Source organism: Lepisosteus platostomus, chromosome 6, assembly GCF_059453375.1.
Source record: "Lepisosteus platostomus isolate fLepPlt1 chromosome 6, fLepPlt1.hap1, whole genome shotgun sequence".
NCBI classification, from domain to species: Eukaryota; Metazoa; Chordata; class Actinopteri; order Semionotiformes; family Lepisosteidae; genus Lepisosteus; species Lepisosteus platostomus.
This window is the reverse complement of record NC_142616.1, coordinates 16,788,942-16,803,118: the sequence shown is the minus strand read 5'-3', so window position 1 is coordinate 16,803,118 and position 14,177 is coordinate 16,788,942. Positions and strand designations below refer to the sequence as shown.

The following is a 14,177-nucleotide window of genomic DNA, read 5'->3' as shown; positions in this document are numbered from 1 at the left end:
ATAGACCTTCCTTGCCTATTGTACGAGCTGAACTTTTGTGCTCCTCAATTCAATGCTCTTTCCATCAACTCATCTTGTCTTTTGACGCTTGGGGTTTTGCGCTCCTTTGACTCTCGGCATATCGGGTGACTTGAAACACTGAAGTTGTTGCTTACGGAGTGTGGAACATTGTTTTGCAACTGTCATGACGCTGTGTGAGCCTTTCATCGGCAACAGGGGCAGGCTGACAGCAGCGCCAGCGAAAGTTAGGGCAAATTTGTGGACTTAACTCTGAATGTGAGTGTTATGTAGGAAAGGGGTGCGGCTTTGGTGACGCTTTCCACGTGGTAGGCACGCAGACGTGGTTCTGAGCGAATAGTTGCTGCAAGTGTCTGAGAAGAGCAAGAAAGCGAGTGGCCCTGCCCCGTGTGAGGATCGAACTCACGACCTTCAGATTATGAGACTGACGCGCTACCTACTACGCCAACGAGGCCAGCTGCGGCACTCGGGCCGGAAAGTTTGCCTCACAGGGATTTCAGACGCCTGTTCCCTAATCTTGCGACACCCGCTGCTGGGTGTTGCATTTGCCTTTTGATCTCACCCGAGACTTTGGGGCTTTGTTTCTGTCGCGAGTCTGTCTTTCACAGCTCACCTAGCACAAGTCTCTCTGGCTGAAATGGCCTCTCTGCTTCAGCATCGTGCCCTCACTCAGCCATTAAAGACATCACTCGGACCTCTGACATGCTGCCATGAAGTGTCAAGAGAGAGTGGCGGAGACGCACTTAAGCCAGAGAGAAGATGAAAAGGGGGCGTGGCTGCTAAACGCTCCACACTCTCCTCGCAAGGTGTGATCAGGGGTTAAAGGACACCTTTCGGCACACCGAGCGCTCAGCGTACACCTGGAGGATGCGGGCATCGATCCCGCTACCTCTCGCATGCAAAGCGAGCGCTCTACCATGTGAGCTAATCCCCCTCGCTGTCCCTTCCTCCTCGGCGTCGCCTTGTGCCGCTTGTTCCCCTCTTACCGGGCGCCGTCCACTGCCCTTCGCCTGCAAGGCAGTCGGCTTTCTTGACTTATTGATGAAGGTCTGACGGGACGAGCGAATGACGCCTCCCCCCGTCCTCCAGCTCGCTGACAACACAGAAGCGGAAGAGTCGCTGTGGCTCGTTGGTCTAGGCGTATGATTCTCGCTTTGGGTGCGAGAGGTCCCGGGTTCAAATCCCGGACGAGCCCTTTTCCTCCTCTTCCACACTCCTGGGACCTGATATCCACATCACCTCGCAGCGTCTGCTTACGGCAAACGATGGAAGGTGACTGATGACTGAAGGAGCCTGGTCAATCCTCATCACGTGGCACAATGCCAGCGTGCAGTCAGCTGTCCAAGGCGGCAACCTCGTTGCTCGTTCAAAAGAACACGTCCTGAAAACTCCTCACCGCTATGTGGTAAATGAGCACCGCGATCGCTTGTCGTCATGCGCCATTACTTGAGAAATGCAGAAGCAAAAACCGCCCTCTCTCAGCCACCGAAACGTGTGCGGGGCTCGCCTTGCGCTCTCTGCGCCTCGCATATTTGTGGAGCTGTCTGCTCTTCTTTCTGTTGAAGTACTCCAAATACTTCACCGTCCTGCAGAGCGTGATGTGCTCGCTGACAGCTTTCAATATTTGAAGGAAAACTACGAGCTTGATGGCTCGAATGTGAATGTTAAGCAATCGTTGATCAAACGCACGTCTTCTAAGGATTCGTGAGAGTATTCTCACCACCGTTTTCACTCGGATATACTTTTCATTTGCTAAGCTGCCAAATCGGACGAGAAAATGCCGGAGACGCACTCGGTGCAGACTGAGGTGGGGAAGGAGGCGTGGCCCTTCAATGCTTGACAGCTGAAGGACGTTGAGCGGAGGAGAACCTATCAGAAGTCGCAGAGGCTAAAGGAGAGCACCTGGCTCCCAGAGCTCCAGACTCGCACCTGGAGGATGCGGGCATCGATCCCGCTACCTCTCGCATGCTAAGCGAGCGCTCTACCATTTGAGCTAATCCCCCTCGCTTCAGGCCTCTCGGCATCATGTCTTACCGCCCGCTGCCCTTGGTCTGCAAGGCAGTCCTTTCAAGTGCGATGAAGACGCACGAATAGACCTTCCTTGCCTATTGTACGAGCTGAACTTTTGTGCTCCTCAATTCAATGCTCTTTCCATCAACTCATCTTGTCTTTTGACGCTTGGGGTTTTGCGCTCCTTTGACTCTCGGCATATCGGGTGACTTGAAACACTGAAGTTGTTGCTTACGGAGTGTGGAACATTGTTTTGCAACTGTCATGACGCTGTGTGAGCCTTTCATCGGCAACAGGGGCAGGCTGACAGCAGCGCCAGCGAAAGTTAGGGCAAATTTGTGGACTTAACTCTGAATGTGAGTGTTATGTAGGAAAGGGGTGCGGCTTTGGTGACGCTTTCCACGTGGTAGGCACGCAGACGTGGTTCTGAGCGAATAGCTGCTGCAAGTGTCTGAGAAGAGCAAGAAAGCGAGTGGCCCTGCCCCGTGTGAGGATCGAACTCACGACCTTCAGATTATGAGACTGACGCGCTACCTACTACGCCAACGAGGCCAGCTGCGGCACTCGGGCCGGAAAGTTTGCCTCACAGGGATTTCAGACGCCTGTTCCCTAATCTTGCGACACCCGCTGCTGGGTGTTGCATTTGCCTTTTGATCTCACCCGAGACTTTGGGGCTTTGTTTCTGTCGCGAGTCTGTCTTTCACAGCTCACCTAGCACAAGTCTCTCTGGCTGAAATGGCCTCTCTGCTTCAGCATCGTGCCCTCACTCAGCCATTAAAGACATCACTCGGACCTCTGACATGCTGCCATGAAGTGTCAAGAGAGAGTGGCGGAGACGCACTTAAGCCAGAGAGAAGATGAAAAGGGGGCGTGGCTGCTAAACGCTCCACACTCTCCTCGCAAGGTGTGATCAGGGGTTAAAGGACACCTTTCGGCACACCGAGCGCTCAGCGTACACCTGGAGGATGCGGGCATCGATCCCGCTACCTCTCGCATGCAAAGCGCGCGCTCTACCATGTGAGCTAATCCCCTTCGCTGTCCCTTCCTCCTCGGCGTCGCCTTGTGCCGCTTGTTCCCCTCTTACCGGGCGCCGTCCACTGCCCTTCGCCTGCAAGGCAGTCGGCTTTCTTGACTTATTGATGAAGGTCTGACGGGACGAGCGAATGACGCCTCCCCCCGTCCTCCAGCTCGCTGACAACACAGAAGCGGAAGAGTCGCTGTGGCTCGTTGGTCTAGGCGTATGATTCTCGCTTTGGGTGCGAGAGGTCCCGGGTTCAAATCCCGGACGAGCCCTTTTCCTCCTCTTCCACACTCCTGGGACCTGATATCCACATCACCTCGCAGCGTCTGCTTACGGCAAACGATGGAAGGTGACTGATGACTGAAGGAGCCTGGTCAATCCTCATCACGTGGCACAATGCCAGCGTGCAGTCAGCTGTCCAAGGCGGCAACCTCGTTGCTCGTTCAAAAGAACACGTCCTGAAAACTCCTCACCGCTGTGTGGTAAATGAGCACCGCGATCGCTTGTCGTCATGCGCCATTACTTGAGAAATGCAGAAGCAAAAACCGCCCTCTCTCAGCCACCGAAACGTGTGCGGGGCTCGCCTTGCGCTCTCTGCGCCTCGCATATTTGTGGAGCTGTCTGCTCTTCTTTCTGTTGAAATACTCCAAATACTTCACCGTCCTGCAGAGCGTGATGTGCTCGCTGACAGCTTTCAATATTTGAAGGAAAACTACGAGCTTGATGGCTCGAATGTGAATGTTAAGCAATCGTTGATCAAACGCACGTCTTCTAAGGATTCGTGAGAGTATTCTCACCACCGTTTTCACTCGGATATACTTTTCATTTGCTAAGCTGCCAAATCGGACGAGAAAATGCCGGAGACGCACTCGGTGCAGACTGAGGTGGGGAAGGAGGCGTGGCCCTTTAATGCTTGACAGCTGAAGGACGTTGAGTGGAGGAGAACCTATCAGAAGTCGCAGAGGCTAAAGGAGAGCACCTGGCTCCCAGAGCTCCAGACTCGCACCTGGAGGATGCGGGCATCGATCCCGCTACCTCTCGCATGCTAAGCGAGCGCTCTACCATTTGAGCTAATCCCCCTCGCTTCAGGCTTCTCGGCATCATGTCTTACCGCCCGCTGCCCTTGGTCTGCAAGGCAGTCCTTTCAAGTGCGATGAAGACGCACGAATAGACCTTCCTTGCCTATTGTACGAGCTGAACTTTTGTGCTCCTCAATTCAATGCTCTTTCCATCAACTCATCTTGTCTTTTGACGCTTGGGGTTTTGCGCTCCTTTGACTCTCGGCATATCGGGTGACTTGAAACACTGAAGTTGTTGCTTACGGAGTGTGGAACATTGTTTTGCAACTGTCATGACGCTGTGTGAGCCTTTCATCGGCAACAGGGGCAGGCTGACAGCAGCGCCAGCGAAAGTTAGGGCAAATTTGTGGACTTAACTCTGAATGTGAGTGTTATGTAGGAAAGGGGTGCGGCTTTGGTGACGCTTTCCACGTGGTAGGCACGCAGACGTGGTTCTGAGCGAATAGTTGCTGCAAGTGTCTGAGAAGAGCAAGAAAGCGAGTGGCCCTGCCCCGTGTGAGGATCGAACTCACGACCTTCAGATTATGAGACTGACGCGCTACCTACTACGCCAACGAGGCCAGCTGTGGCACTCGGGCCGGAAAGTTTGCCTCACAGGGATTTCAGACGCCTGTTCCCTAATCTTGCGACACCCGCTGCTGGGTGTTGCATTTGCCTTTTGATCTCACCCGAGACTTTGGGGCTTTGTTTCTGTCGCGAGTCTGTCTTTCACAGCTCACCTAGCACAAGTCTCTCTGGCTGAAATGGCCTCTCTGCTTCAGCATCGTGCCCTCACTCAGCCATTAAAGACATCACTCGGACCTCTGACATGCTGCCATGAAGTGTCAAGAGAGAGTGGCGGAGACGCACTTAAGCCAGAGAGAAGATGAAAAGGGGGCGTGGCTGCTAAACGCTCCACACTCTCCTCGCAAGGCGTGATCAGGGGTTAAAGGACACCTTTCGGCACACCGAGCGCTCAGCGTACACCTGGAGGATGCGGGCATCGATCCCGCTACCTCTCGCATGCAAAGCGAGCGCTCTACCATGTGAGCTAATCCCCCTCGCTGTCCCTTCCTCCTCGGCGTCGCCTTGTGCCGCTTGTTCCCCTCTTACCGGGCGCCGTCCACTGCCCTTCGCCTGCAAGGCAGTCGGCTTTCTTGACTTATTGATGAAGGTCTGACGGGACGAGCGAATGACGCCTCCCCCCGTCCTCCAGCTCGCTGACAACACAGAAGCGGAAGAGTCGCTGTGGCTCGTTGGTCTAGGCGTATGATTCTCGCTTTGGGTGCGAGAGGTCCCGGGTTCAAATCCCGGACGAGCCCTTTTCCTCCTCTTCCACACTCCTGGGACCTGATATCCACATCACCTCGCAGCGTCTGCTTACGGCAAACGATGGAAGGTGACTGATGACTGAAGGAGCCTGGTCAATCCTCATCACGTGGCACAATGCCAGCGTGCAGTCAGCTGTCCAAGGCGGCAACCTCGTTGCTCGTTCAAAAGAACACGTCCTGAAAACTCCTCACCGCTATGTGGTAAATGAGCACCGCGATCGCTTGTCGTCATGCGCCATTACTTGAGAAATGCAGAAGCAAAAACCGCCCTCTCTCAGCCACCGAAACGTGTGCGGGGCTCGCCTTGCGCTCTCTGCGCCTCGCATATTTGTGGAGCTGTCTGCTCTTCTTTCTGTTGAAGTACTCCAAATACTTCACCGTCCTGCAGAGCGTGATGTGCTCGCTGACAGCTTTCAATATTTGAAGGAAAACTACGAGCTTGATGGCTCGAATGTGAATGTTAAGCAATCGTTGATCAAACGCACGTCTTCTAAGGATTCGTGAGAGTATTCTCACCACCGTTTTCACTCGGATATACTTTTCATTTGCTAAGCTGCCAAATCGGACGAGAAAATGCCGGAGACGCACTCGGTGCAGACTGAGGTGGGGAAGGAGGCGTGGCCCTTTAATGCTTGACAGCTGAAGGACTTGAGTGGAGGAGAACCTATCAGAAGTCGCAGAGGCTAAAGGAGAGCACCTGGCTCCCAGAGCTCCAGACTCGCACCTGGAGGATGCGGGCATCGATCCCGCTACCTCTCGCATGCTAAGCGAGCGCTCTACCATTTGAGCTAATCCCCCTCGCTTCAGGCCTCTCGGCATCATGTCTTACCGCCCGCTGCCCTTGGTCTGCAAGGCAGTCCTTTCAAGTGCGATGAAGACGCACGAATAGACCTTCCTTGCCTATTGTACGAGCTGAACTTTTGTGCTCCTCAATTCAATGCTCTTTCCATCAACTCATCTTGTCTTTTGACGCTTGGGGTTTTGCGCTCCTTTGACTCTCGGCATATCGGGTGACTTGAAACACTGAAGTTGTTGCTTACGGAGTGTGGAACATTGTTTTGCAACTGTCATGACGCTGTGTGAGCCTTTCATCGGCAACAGGGGCAGGCTGACAGCAGCGCCAGCGAAAGTTAGGGCAAATTTGTGGACTTAACTCTGAATGTGAGTGTTATGTAGGAAAGGGGTGCGGCTTTGGTGACGCTTTCCACGTGGTAGGCACGCAGACGTGGTTCTGAGCGAATAGTTGCTGCAAGTGTCTGAGAAGAGCAAGAAAGCGAGTGGCCCTGCCCCGTGTGAGGATCGAACTCACGACCTTCAGATTATGAGACTGACGCGCTACCTACTACGCCAACGAGGCCAGCTGCGGCACTCGGGTCGGAAAGTTTGCCTCACAGGGATTTCAGACGCCTGTTCCCTAATCTTGCGACACCCGCTGCTGGGTGTTGCATTTGCCTTTTGATCTCACCCGAGACTTTGGGGCTTTGTTTCTGTCGCGAGTCTGTCTTTCACAGCTCACCTAGCACAAGTCTCTCTGGCTGAAATGGCCTCTCTGCTTCAGCATCGTGCCCTCACTCAGCCATTAAAGACATCACTCGGACCTCTGACATGCTGCCATGAAGTGTCAAGAGAGAGTGGCGGAGACGCACTTAAGCCAGAGAGAAGATGAAAAGGGGGCGTGGCTGCTAAACGCTCCACACTCTCCTCGCAAGGCGTGATCAGGGGTTAAAGGACACCTTTCGGCACACCGAGCGCTCAGCGTACACCTGGAGGATGCGGGCATCGATCCCGCTACCTCTCGCATGCAAAGCGAGCGCTCTACCATGTGAGCTAATCCCCCTCGCTGTCCCTTCCTCCTCGGCGTCGCCTTGTGCCGCTTGTTCCCCTCTTACCGGGCGCCGTCCACTGCCCTTCGCCTGCAAGGCAGTCGGCTTTCTTGACTTATTGATGAAGGTCTGACGGGACGAGCGAATGACGCCTCCCCCCGTCCTCCAGCTCGCTGACAACACAGAAGCGGAAGAGTCGCTGTGGCTCGTTGGTCTAGGCGTATGATTCTCGCTTTGGGTGCGAGAGATCCCGGACGAGCCCTTTTCCTCCTCTTCCACACTCCTGGGACCTGATATCCACATCACCTCGCAGCGTCTGCTTACGGCAAACGATGGAAGGTGACTGATGACTGAAGGAGCCTGGTCAATCCTCATCACGTGGCACAATGCCAGCGTGCAGTCAGCTGTCCAAGGCGGCAACCTCGTTGCTCGTTCAAAAGAACACGTCCTGAAAACTCCTCACCGCTATGTGGTAAATGAGCACCGCGATCGCTTGTCGTCATGCGCCATTACTTGAGAAATGCAGAAGCAAAAACCGCCCTCTCTCAGCCACCGAAATTTGTGCGGGGCTCGCCTTGCGCTCTCTGCGCCTCGCATATTTGTGGAGCTGTCTGCTCTTCTTTCTGTTGAAGTACTCCAAATACTTCACCGTCCTGCAGAGCGTGATGTGCTCGCTGACAGCTTTCAATATTTGAAGGAAAACTACGAGCTTGATGGCTCGAATGTGAATGTTAAGCAATCGTTGATCAAACGCACGTCTTCTAAGGATTCGTGAGAGTATTCTCACCACCGTTTTCACTCGGATATACTTTTCATTTGCTAAGCTGCCAAATCGGACGAGAAAATGCCGGAGACGCACTCGGTGCAGACTGAGGTGGGGAAGGAGGCGTGGCCCTTTAATGCTTGACAGCTGAAGGACGTTGAGTGGAGGAGAACCTATCAGAAGTCGCAGAGGCTAAAGGAGAGCACCTGGCTCCCAGAGCTCCAGACTCGCACCTGGAGGATGCGGGCATCGATCCCGCTACCTCTCGCATGCTAAGCGAGCGCTCTACCATTTGAGCTAATCCCCCTCGCTTCAGGCCTCTCGGCATCATGTCTTACCGCCCGCTGCCCTTGGTCTGCAAGGCAGTCCTTTCAAGTGCGATGAAGACGCACGAATAGACCTTCCTTGCCTATTGTACGAGCTGAACTTTTGTGCTCCTCAATTCAATGCTCTTTCCATCAACTCATCTTGTCTTTTGACGCTTGGGGTTTTGCGCTCCTTTGACTCTCGGCATATCGGGTGACTTGAAACACTGAAGTTGTTGCTTACGGAGTGTGGAACATTGTTTTGCAACTGTCATGACGCTGTGTGAGCCTTTCATCGGCAACAGGGGCAGGCTGACAGCAGCGCCAGCGAAAGTTAGGGCAAATTTGTGGACTTAACTCTGAATGTGAGTGTTATGTAGGAAAGGGGTGCGGCTTTGGTGACGCTTTCCACGTGGTAGGCACGCAGACGTGTTTCTGAGCGAAGAGTTGCTGCAAGTGTCTGAGAAGAGCAAGAAAGCGAGTGGCCCTGCCCCGTGTGAGGATCGAACTCACGACCTTCAGATTATGAGACTGACGCGCTACCTACTACGCCAACGAGGCCAGCTGTGGCACTCGGGCCGGAAAGTTTGCCTCACAGGGATTTCAGACGCCTGTTCCCTAATCTTGCGACACCCGCTGCTGGGTGTTGCATTTGCCTTTTGATCTCACCCGAGACTTTGGGGCTTTGTTTCTGTCGCGAGTCTGTCTTTCACAGCTCACCTAGCACAAGTCTCTCTGGCTGAAATGGCCTCTCTGCTTCAGCATCGTGCCCTCACTCAGCCATTAAAGACATCACTCGGACCTCTGACATGCTGCCATGAAGTGTCAAGAGAGAGTGGCGGAGACGCACTTAAGCCAGAGAGAAGATGAAAAGGGGGCGTGGCTGCTAAACGCTCCACACTCTCCTCGCAAGGCGTGATCAGGGGTTAAAGGACACCTTTCGGCACACCGAGCGCTCAGCGTACACCTGGAGGATGCGGGCATCGATCCCGCTACCTCTCGCATGCAAAGCGAGCGCTCTACCATGTGAGCTAATCCCCCTCGCTGTCCCTTCCTCCTCGGCGTCGCCTTGTGCCGCTTGTTCCCCTCTTACCGGGCGCCGTCCACTGCCCTTCGCCTGCAAGGCAGTCGGCTTTCTTGACTTATTGATGAAGGTCTGACGGGACGAGCGAATGACGCCTCCCCCCGTCCTCCAGCTCGCTGACAACACAGAAGCGGAAGAGTCGCTGTGGCTCGTTGGTCTAGGCGTATGATTCTCGCTTTGGGTGCGAGAGGTCCCGGGTTCAAATCCCGGACGAGCCCTTTTCCTCCTCTTCCACACTCCTGGGACCTGATATCCACATCACCTCGCAGCGTCTGCTTACGGCAAACGATGGAAGGTGACTGATGACTGAAGGAGCCTGGTCAATCCTCATCACGTGGCACAATGCCAGCGTGCAGTCAGCTGTCCAAGGCGGCAACCTCGTTGCTCGTTCAAAAGAACACGTCCTGAAAACTCCTCACCGCTATGTGGTAAATGAGCACCGCGATCGCTTGTCGTCATGCGCCATTACTTGAGAAATGCAGAAGCAAAAACCGCCCTCTCTCAGCCACCGAAACGTGTGCGGGGCTCGCCTTGCGCTCTCTGCGCCTCGCATATTTGTGGAGCTGTCTGCTCTTCTTTCTGTTGAAGTACTCCAAATACTTCACCGTCCTGCAGAGCGTGATGTGCTCGCTGACAGCTTTCAATATTTGAAGGAAAACTACGAGCTTGATGGCTCGAATGTGAATGTTAAGCAATCGTTGATCAAACGCACGTCTTCTAAGGATTCGTGAGAGTATTCTCACCACCGTTTTCACTCGGATATACTTTTCATTTGCTAAGCTGCCAAATCGGACGAGAAAATGCCGGAGACGCACTCGGTGCAGACTGAGGTGGGGAAGGAGGCGTGGCCCTTTAATGCTTGACAGCTGAAGGACGTTGAGTGGAGGAGAACCTATCAGAAGTCGCAGAGGCTAAAGGAGAGCACCTGGCTCCCAGAGCTCCAGACTCGCACCTGGAGGATGCGGGCATCGATCCCGCTACCTCTCGCATGCTAAGCGAGCGCTCTACCATTTGAGCTAATCCCCCTCGCTTCAGGCCTCTCGGCATCATGTCTTACCGCCCGCTGCCCTTGGTCTGCAAGGCAGTCCTTTCAAGTGCGATGAAGACGCACGAATAGACCTTCCTTGCCTATTGTACGAGCTGAACTTTTGTGCTCCTCAATTCAATGCTCTTTCCATCAACTCATCTTGTCTTTTGACGCTTGGGGTTTTGCGCTCCTTTGACTCTCGGCATATCGGGTGACTTGAAACACTGAAGTTGTTGCTTACGGAGTGTGGAACATTGTTTTGCAACTGTCATGACGCTGTGTGAGCCTTTCATCGGCAACAGGGGCAGGCTGACAGCAGCGCCAGCGAAAGTTAGGGCAAATTTGTGGACTTAACTCTGAATGTGAGTGTTATGTAGGAAAGGGGTGCGGCTTTGGTGACGCTTTCCACGTGGTAGGCACGCAGACGTGTTTCTGAGCGAAGAGTTGCTGCAAGTGTCTGAGAAGAGCAAGAAAGCGAGTGGCCCTGCCCCGTGTGAGGATCGAACTCACGACCTTCAGATTATGAGACTGACGCGCTACCTACTACGCCAACGAGGCCAGCTGCGGCACTCGGGCCGGAAAGTTTGCCTCACAGGGATTTCAGACGCCTGTTCCCTAATCTTGCGACACCCGCTGCTGGGTGTTGCATTTGCCTTTTGATCTCACCCGAGACTTTGGGGCTTTGTTTCTGTCGCGAGTCTGTCTTTCACAGCTCACCTAGCACAAGTCTCTCTGGCTGAAATGGCCTCTCTGCTTCAGCATCGTGCCCTCACTCAGCCATTAAAGACATCACTCGGACCTCTGACATGCTGCCATGAAGTGTCAAGAGAGAGTGGCGGAGACGCACTTAAGCCAGAGAGAAGATGAAAAGGGGGCGTGGCTGCTAAACGCTCCACACTCTCCTCGCAAGGTGTGATCAGGGGTTAAAGGACACCTTTCGGCACACCGAGCGCTCAGCGTACACCTGGAGGATGCGGGCATCGATCCCGCTACCTCTCGCATGCAAAGCGAGCGCTCTACCATGTGAGCTAATCCCCCTCGCTGTCCCTTCCTCCTCGGCGTCGCCTTGTGCCGCTTGTTCCCCTCTTACCGGGCGCCGTCCACTGCCCTTCGCCTGCAAGGCAGTCGGCTTTCTTGACTTATTGATGAAGGTCTGACGGGACGAGCGAATGACGCCTCCCCCCGTCCTCCAGCTCGCTGACAACACAGAAGCGGAAGAGTCGCTGTGGCTCGTTGGTCTAGGCGTATGATTCTCGCTTTGGGTGCGAGAGGTCCCGGGTTCAAATCCCGGACGAGCCCTTTTCCTCCTCTTCCACACTCCTGGGACCTGATATCCACATCACCTCGCAGCGTCTGCTTACGGCAAACGATGGAAGGTGACTGATGACTGAAGGAGCCTGGTCAATCCTCATCACGTGGCACAATGCCAGCGTGCAGTCAGCTGTCCAAGGCGGCAACCTCGTTGCTCGTTCAAAAGAACACGTCCTGAAAACTCCTCACCGCTATGTGGTAAATGAGCACCGCGATCGCTTGTCGTCATGCGCCATTACTTGAGAAATGCAGAAGCAAAAACCGCCCTCTCTCAGCCACCGAAACGTGTGCGGGGCTCGCCTTGCGCTCTCTGCGCCTCGCATATTTGTGGAGCTGTCTGCTCTTCTTTCTGTTGAAGTACTCCAAATACTTCACCGTCCTGCAGAGCGTGATGTGCTCGCTGACAGCTTTCAATATTTGAAGGAAAACTACGAGCTTGATGGCTCGAATGTGAATGTTAAGCAATCGTTGATCAAACGCACGTCTTCTAAGGATTCGTGAGAGTATTCTCACCACCGTTTTCACTCGGATATACTTTTCATTTGCTAAGCTGCCAAATCGGACGAGAAAATGCCGGAGACGCACTCGGTGCAGACTGAGGTGGGGAAGGAGGCGTGGCCCTTTAATGCTTGACAGCTGAAGGACGTTGAGTGGAGGAGAACCTATCAGAAGTCGCAGAGGCTAAAGGAGAGCACCTGGCTCCCAGAGCTCCAGACTCGCACCTGGAGGATGCGGGCATCGATCCCGCTACCTCTCGCATGCTAAGCGAGCGCTCTACCATTTGAGCTAATCCCCCTCGCTTCAGGCCTCTCGGCATCATGTCTTACCGCCCGCTGCCCTTGGTCTGCAAGGCAGTCCTTTCAAGTGCGATGAAGACGCACGAATAGACCTTCCTTGCCTATTGTACGAGCTGAACTTTTGTGCTCCTCAATTCAATGCTCTTTCCATCAACTCATCTTGTCTTTTGACGCTTGGGGTTTTGCGCTCCTTTGACTCTCGGCATATCGGGTGACTTGAAACACTGAAGTTGTTGCTTACGGAGTGTGGAACATTGTTTTGCAACTGTCATGACGCTGTGTGAGCCTTTCATCGGCAACAGGGGCAGGCTGACAGCAGCGCCAGCGAAAGTTAGGGCAAATTTGTGGACTTAACTCTGAATGTGAGTGTTATGTAGGAAAGGGGTGCGGCTTTGGTGACGCTTTCCACGTGGTAGGCACGCAGACGTGGTTCTGAGCGAATAGTTGCTGCAAGTGTCTGAGAAGAGCAAGAAAGCGAGTGGCCCTGCCCCGTGTGAGGATCGAACTCACGACCTTCAGATTATGAGACTGACGCGCTACCTACTACGCCAACGAGGCCAGCTGCGGCAGTCGGGCCGGAAAGTTTGCCTCACAGGGATTTCAGACGCCTGTTCCCTAATCTTGCGATACCCGCTGCTGGGTGTTGCATTTGCCTTTTGATCTCACCCGAGACTTTGGGGCTTTGTTTCTGTCGCGAGTCTGTCTTTCACAGCTCACCTAGCACAAGTCTCTCTGGCTGAAATGGCCTCTCTGCTTCAGCATCGTGCCCTCACTCAGCCATTAAAGACATCACTCGGACCTCTGACATGCTGCCATGAAGTGTCAAGAGAGAGTGGCGGAGACGCACTTAAACCAGAGAGAAGATGAAAAGGGGGCGTGGCTGCTAAACGCTCCACACTCTCCTCGCAAGGCGTGATCAGGGGTTAAAGGACACCTTTCGGCACACCGAGCGCTCAGCGTACACCTGGAGGATGCGGGCATCGATCCCGCTACCTCTCGCATGCAAAGCGAGCGCTCTACCATGTGAGCTAATCCCCCTCGCTGTCCCTTCCTCCTCGGCGTCGCCTTGTGCCGCTTGTTCCCCTCTTACCGGGCGCCGTCCACTGCCCTTCGCCTGCAAGGCAGTCGGCTTTCTTGACTTATTGATGAAGGTCTGACGGGACGAGCGAATGACGCCTCCCCCCGTCCTCCAGCTCGCTGACAACACAGAAGCGGAAGAGTCGCTGTGGCTCGTTGGTCTAGGCGTATGATTCTCGCTTTGGGTGCGAGAGGTCCCGGGTTCAAATCCCGGACGAGCCCTTTTCCTCCTCTTCCACACTCCTGGGACCTGATATCCACATCACCTCGCAGCGTCTGCTTACGGCAAACGATGGAAGGTGACTGATGACTGAAGGAGCCTGGTCAATCCTCATCACGTGGCACAATGCCAGCGTGCAGTCAGCTGTCCAAGGCGGCAACCTCGTTGCTCGTTCAAAAGAACACGTCCTGAAAACTCCTCACCGCTATGTGGTAAATGAGCACCGCGATCGCTTGTCGTCATGCGCCATTACTTGAGAAATGCAGAAGCAAAAACCGCCCTCTCTCAGCCACCGAAACGTGTGCGGGGCTCGCCTTGCGCTCTCTGCGCCT

General features: G+C 54.3%; 25 non-coding genes across 25 annotated transcripts; 6 read left to right on the top strand and 19 right to left on the bottom strand.

The window, feature by feature from the left end:
* Window positions 1-399: 399 nt before the first annotated feature.
* Window positions 400-472, bottom strand: trnam-cau (transfer RNA methionine (anticodon CAU)). The gene has a single exon. It is a non-coding gene; the product is annotated as a tRNA-Met (tRNA).
* A 407-nt stretch (window positions 473-879) lies between these two features.
* Window positions 880-952, bottom strand: trnaa-ugc (transfer RNA alanine (anticodon UGC)). Its single transcript has one exon. It is a non-coding gene; the product is annotated as a tRNA-Ala (tRNA).
* Window positions 953-1,141: 189 nt separating this feature from the next.
* On the top strand, window positions 1,142-1,213 carry trnap-ugg (transfer RNA proline (anticodon UGG)). The gene has a single exon. It is a non-coding gene; the product is annotated as a tRNA-Pro (tRNA).
* A 735-nt stretch (window positions 1,214-1,948) lies between these two features.
* trnaa-agc (transfer RNA alanine (anticodon AGC)) lies at window positions 1,949-2,021 on the bottom strand. Its single transcript has one exon. It is a non-coding gene; the product is annotated as a tRNA-Ala (tRNA).
* A 486-nt stretch (window positions 2,022-2,507) lies between these two features.
* On the bottom strand, window positions 2,508-2,580 carry trnam-cau (transfer RNA methionine (anticodon CAU)). The gene has a single exon. It is a non-coding gene; the product is annotated as a tRNA-Met (tRNA).
* A 669-nt stretch (window positions 2,581-3,249) lies between these two features.
* Window positions 3,250-3,321, top strand: trnap-ugg (transfer RNA proline (anticodon UGG)). Its single transcript has one exon. It is a non-coding gene; the product is annotated as a tRNA-Pro (tRNA).
* Window positions 3,322-4,056: 735 nt separating this feature from the next.
* Window positions 4,057-4,129, bottom strand: trnaa-agc (transfer RNA alanine (anticodon AGC)). The gene has a single exon. It is a non-coding gene; the product is annotated as a tRNA-Ala (tRNA).
* Window positions 4,130-4,615: 486 nt separating this feature from the next.
* trnam-cau (transfer RNA methionine (anticodon CAU)) lies at window positions 4,616-4,688 on the bottom strand. The gene has a single exon. It is a non-coding gene; the product is annotated as a tRNA-Met (tRNA).
* Window positions 4,689-5,095: 407 nt separating this feature from the next.
* On the bottom strand, window positions 5,096-5,168 carry trnaa-ugc (transfer RNA alanine (anticodon UGC)). Its single transcript has one exon. It is a non-coding gene; the product is annotated as a tRNA-Ala (tRNA).
* A 189-nt stretch (window positions 5,169-5,357) lies between these two features.
* On the top strand, window positions 5,358-5,429 carry trnap-ugg (transfer RNA proline (anticodon UGG)). Its single transcript has one exon. It is a non-coding gene; the product is annotated as a tRNA-Pro (tRNA).
* Window positions 5,430-6,163: 734 nt separating this feature from the next.
* Window positions 6,164-6,236, bottom strand: trnaa-agc (transfer RNA alanine (anticodon AGC)). The gene has a single exon. It is a non-coding gene; the product is annotated as a tRNA-Ala (tRNA).
* Window positions 6,237-6,722: 486 nt separating this feature from the next.
* trnam-cau (transfer RNA methionine (anticodon CAU)) lies at window positions 6,723-6,795 on the bottom strand. The gene has a single exon. It is a non-coding gene; the product is annotated as a tRNA-Met (tRNA).
* Window positions 6,796-7,202: 407 nt separating this feature from the next.
* On the bottom strand, window positions 7,203-7,275 carry trnaa-ugc (transfer RNA alanine (anticodon UGC)). The gene has a single exon. It is a non-coding gene; the product is annotated as a tRNA-Ala (tRNA).
* A 983-nt stretch (window positions 7,276-8,258) lies between these two features.
* trnaa-agc (transfer RNA alanine (anticodon AGC)) lies at window positions 8,259-8,331 on the bottom strand. The gene has a single exon. It is a non-coding gene; the product is annotated as a tRNA-Ala (tRNA).
* A 486-nt stretch (window positions 8,332-8,817) lies between these two features.
* trnam-cau (transfer RNA methionine (anticodon CAU)) lies at window positions 8,818-8,890 on the bottom strand. Its single transcript has one exon. It is a non-coding gene; the product is annotated as a tRNA-Met (tRNA).
* A 407-nt stretch (window positions 8,891-9,297) lies between these two features.
* trnaa-ugc (transfer RNA alanine (anticodon UGC)) lies at window positions 9,298-9,370 on the bottom strand. Its single transcript has one exon. It is a non-coding gene; the product is annotated as a tRNA-Ala (tRNA).
* A 189-nt stretch (window positions 9,371-9,559) lies between these two features.
* trnap-ugg (transfer RNA proline (anticodon UGG)) lies at window positions 9,560-9,631 on the top strand. The gene has a single exon. It is a non-coding gene; the product is annotated as a tRNA-Pro (tRNA).
* Window positions 9,632-10,366: 735 nt separating this feature from the next.
* On the bottom strand, window positions 10,367-10,439 carry trnaa-agc (transfer RNA alanine (anticodon AGC)). The gene has a single exon. It is a non-coding gene; the product is annotated as a tRNA-Ala (tRNA).
* A 486-nt stretch (window positions 10,440-10,925) lies between these two features.
* Window positions 10,926-10,998, bottom strand: trnam-cau (transfer RNA methionine (anticodon CAU)). The gene has a single exon. It is a non-coding gene; the product is annotated as a tRNA-Met (tRNA).
* A 407-nt stretch (window positions 10,999-11,405) lies between these two features.
* Window positions 11,406-11,478, bottom strand: trnaa-ugc (transfer RNA alanine (anticodon UGC)). Its single transcript has one exon. It is a non-coding gene; the product is annotated as a tRNA-Ala (tRNA).
* A 189-nt stretch (window positions 11,479-11,667) lies between these two features.
* On the top strand, window positions 11,668-11,739 carry trnap-ugg (transfer RNA proline (anticodon UGG)). The gene has a single exon. It is a non-coding gene; the product is annotated as a tRNA-Pro (tRNA).
* A 735-nt stretch (window positions 11,740-12,474) lies between these two features.
* On the bottom strand, window positions 12,475-12,547 carry trnaa-agc (transfer RNA alanine (anticodon AGC)). The gene has a single exon. It is a non-coding gene; the product is annotated as a tRNA-Ala (tRNA).
* Window positions 12,548-13,033: 486 nt separating this feature from the next.
* On the bottom strand, window positions 13,034-13,106 carry trnam-cau (transfer RNA methionine (anticodon CAU)). Its single transcript has one exon. It is a non-coding gene; the product is annotated as a tRNA-Met (tRNA).
* A 407-nt stretch (window positions 13,107-13,513) lies between these two features.
* Window positions 13,514-13,586, bottom strand: trnaa-ugc (transfer RNA alanine (anticodon UGC)). The gene has a single exon. It is a non-coding gene; the product is annotated as a tRNA-Ala (tRNA).
* A 189-nt stretch (window positions 13,587-13,775) lies between these two features.
* On the top strand, window positions 13,776-13,847 carry trnap-ugg (transfer RNA proline (anticodon UGG)). Its single transcript has one exon. It is a non-coding gene; the product is annotated as a tRNA-Pro (tRNA).
* Window positions 13,848-14,177: the final 330 nt, after the last annotated feature.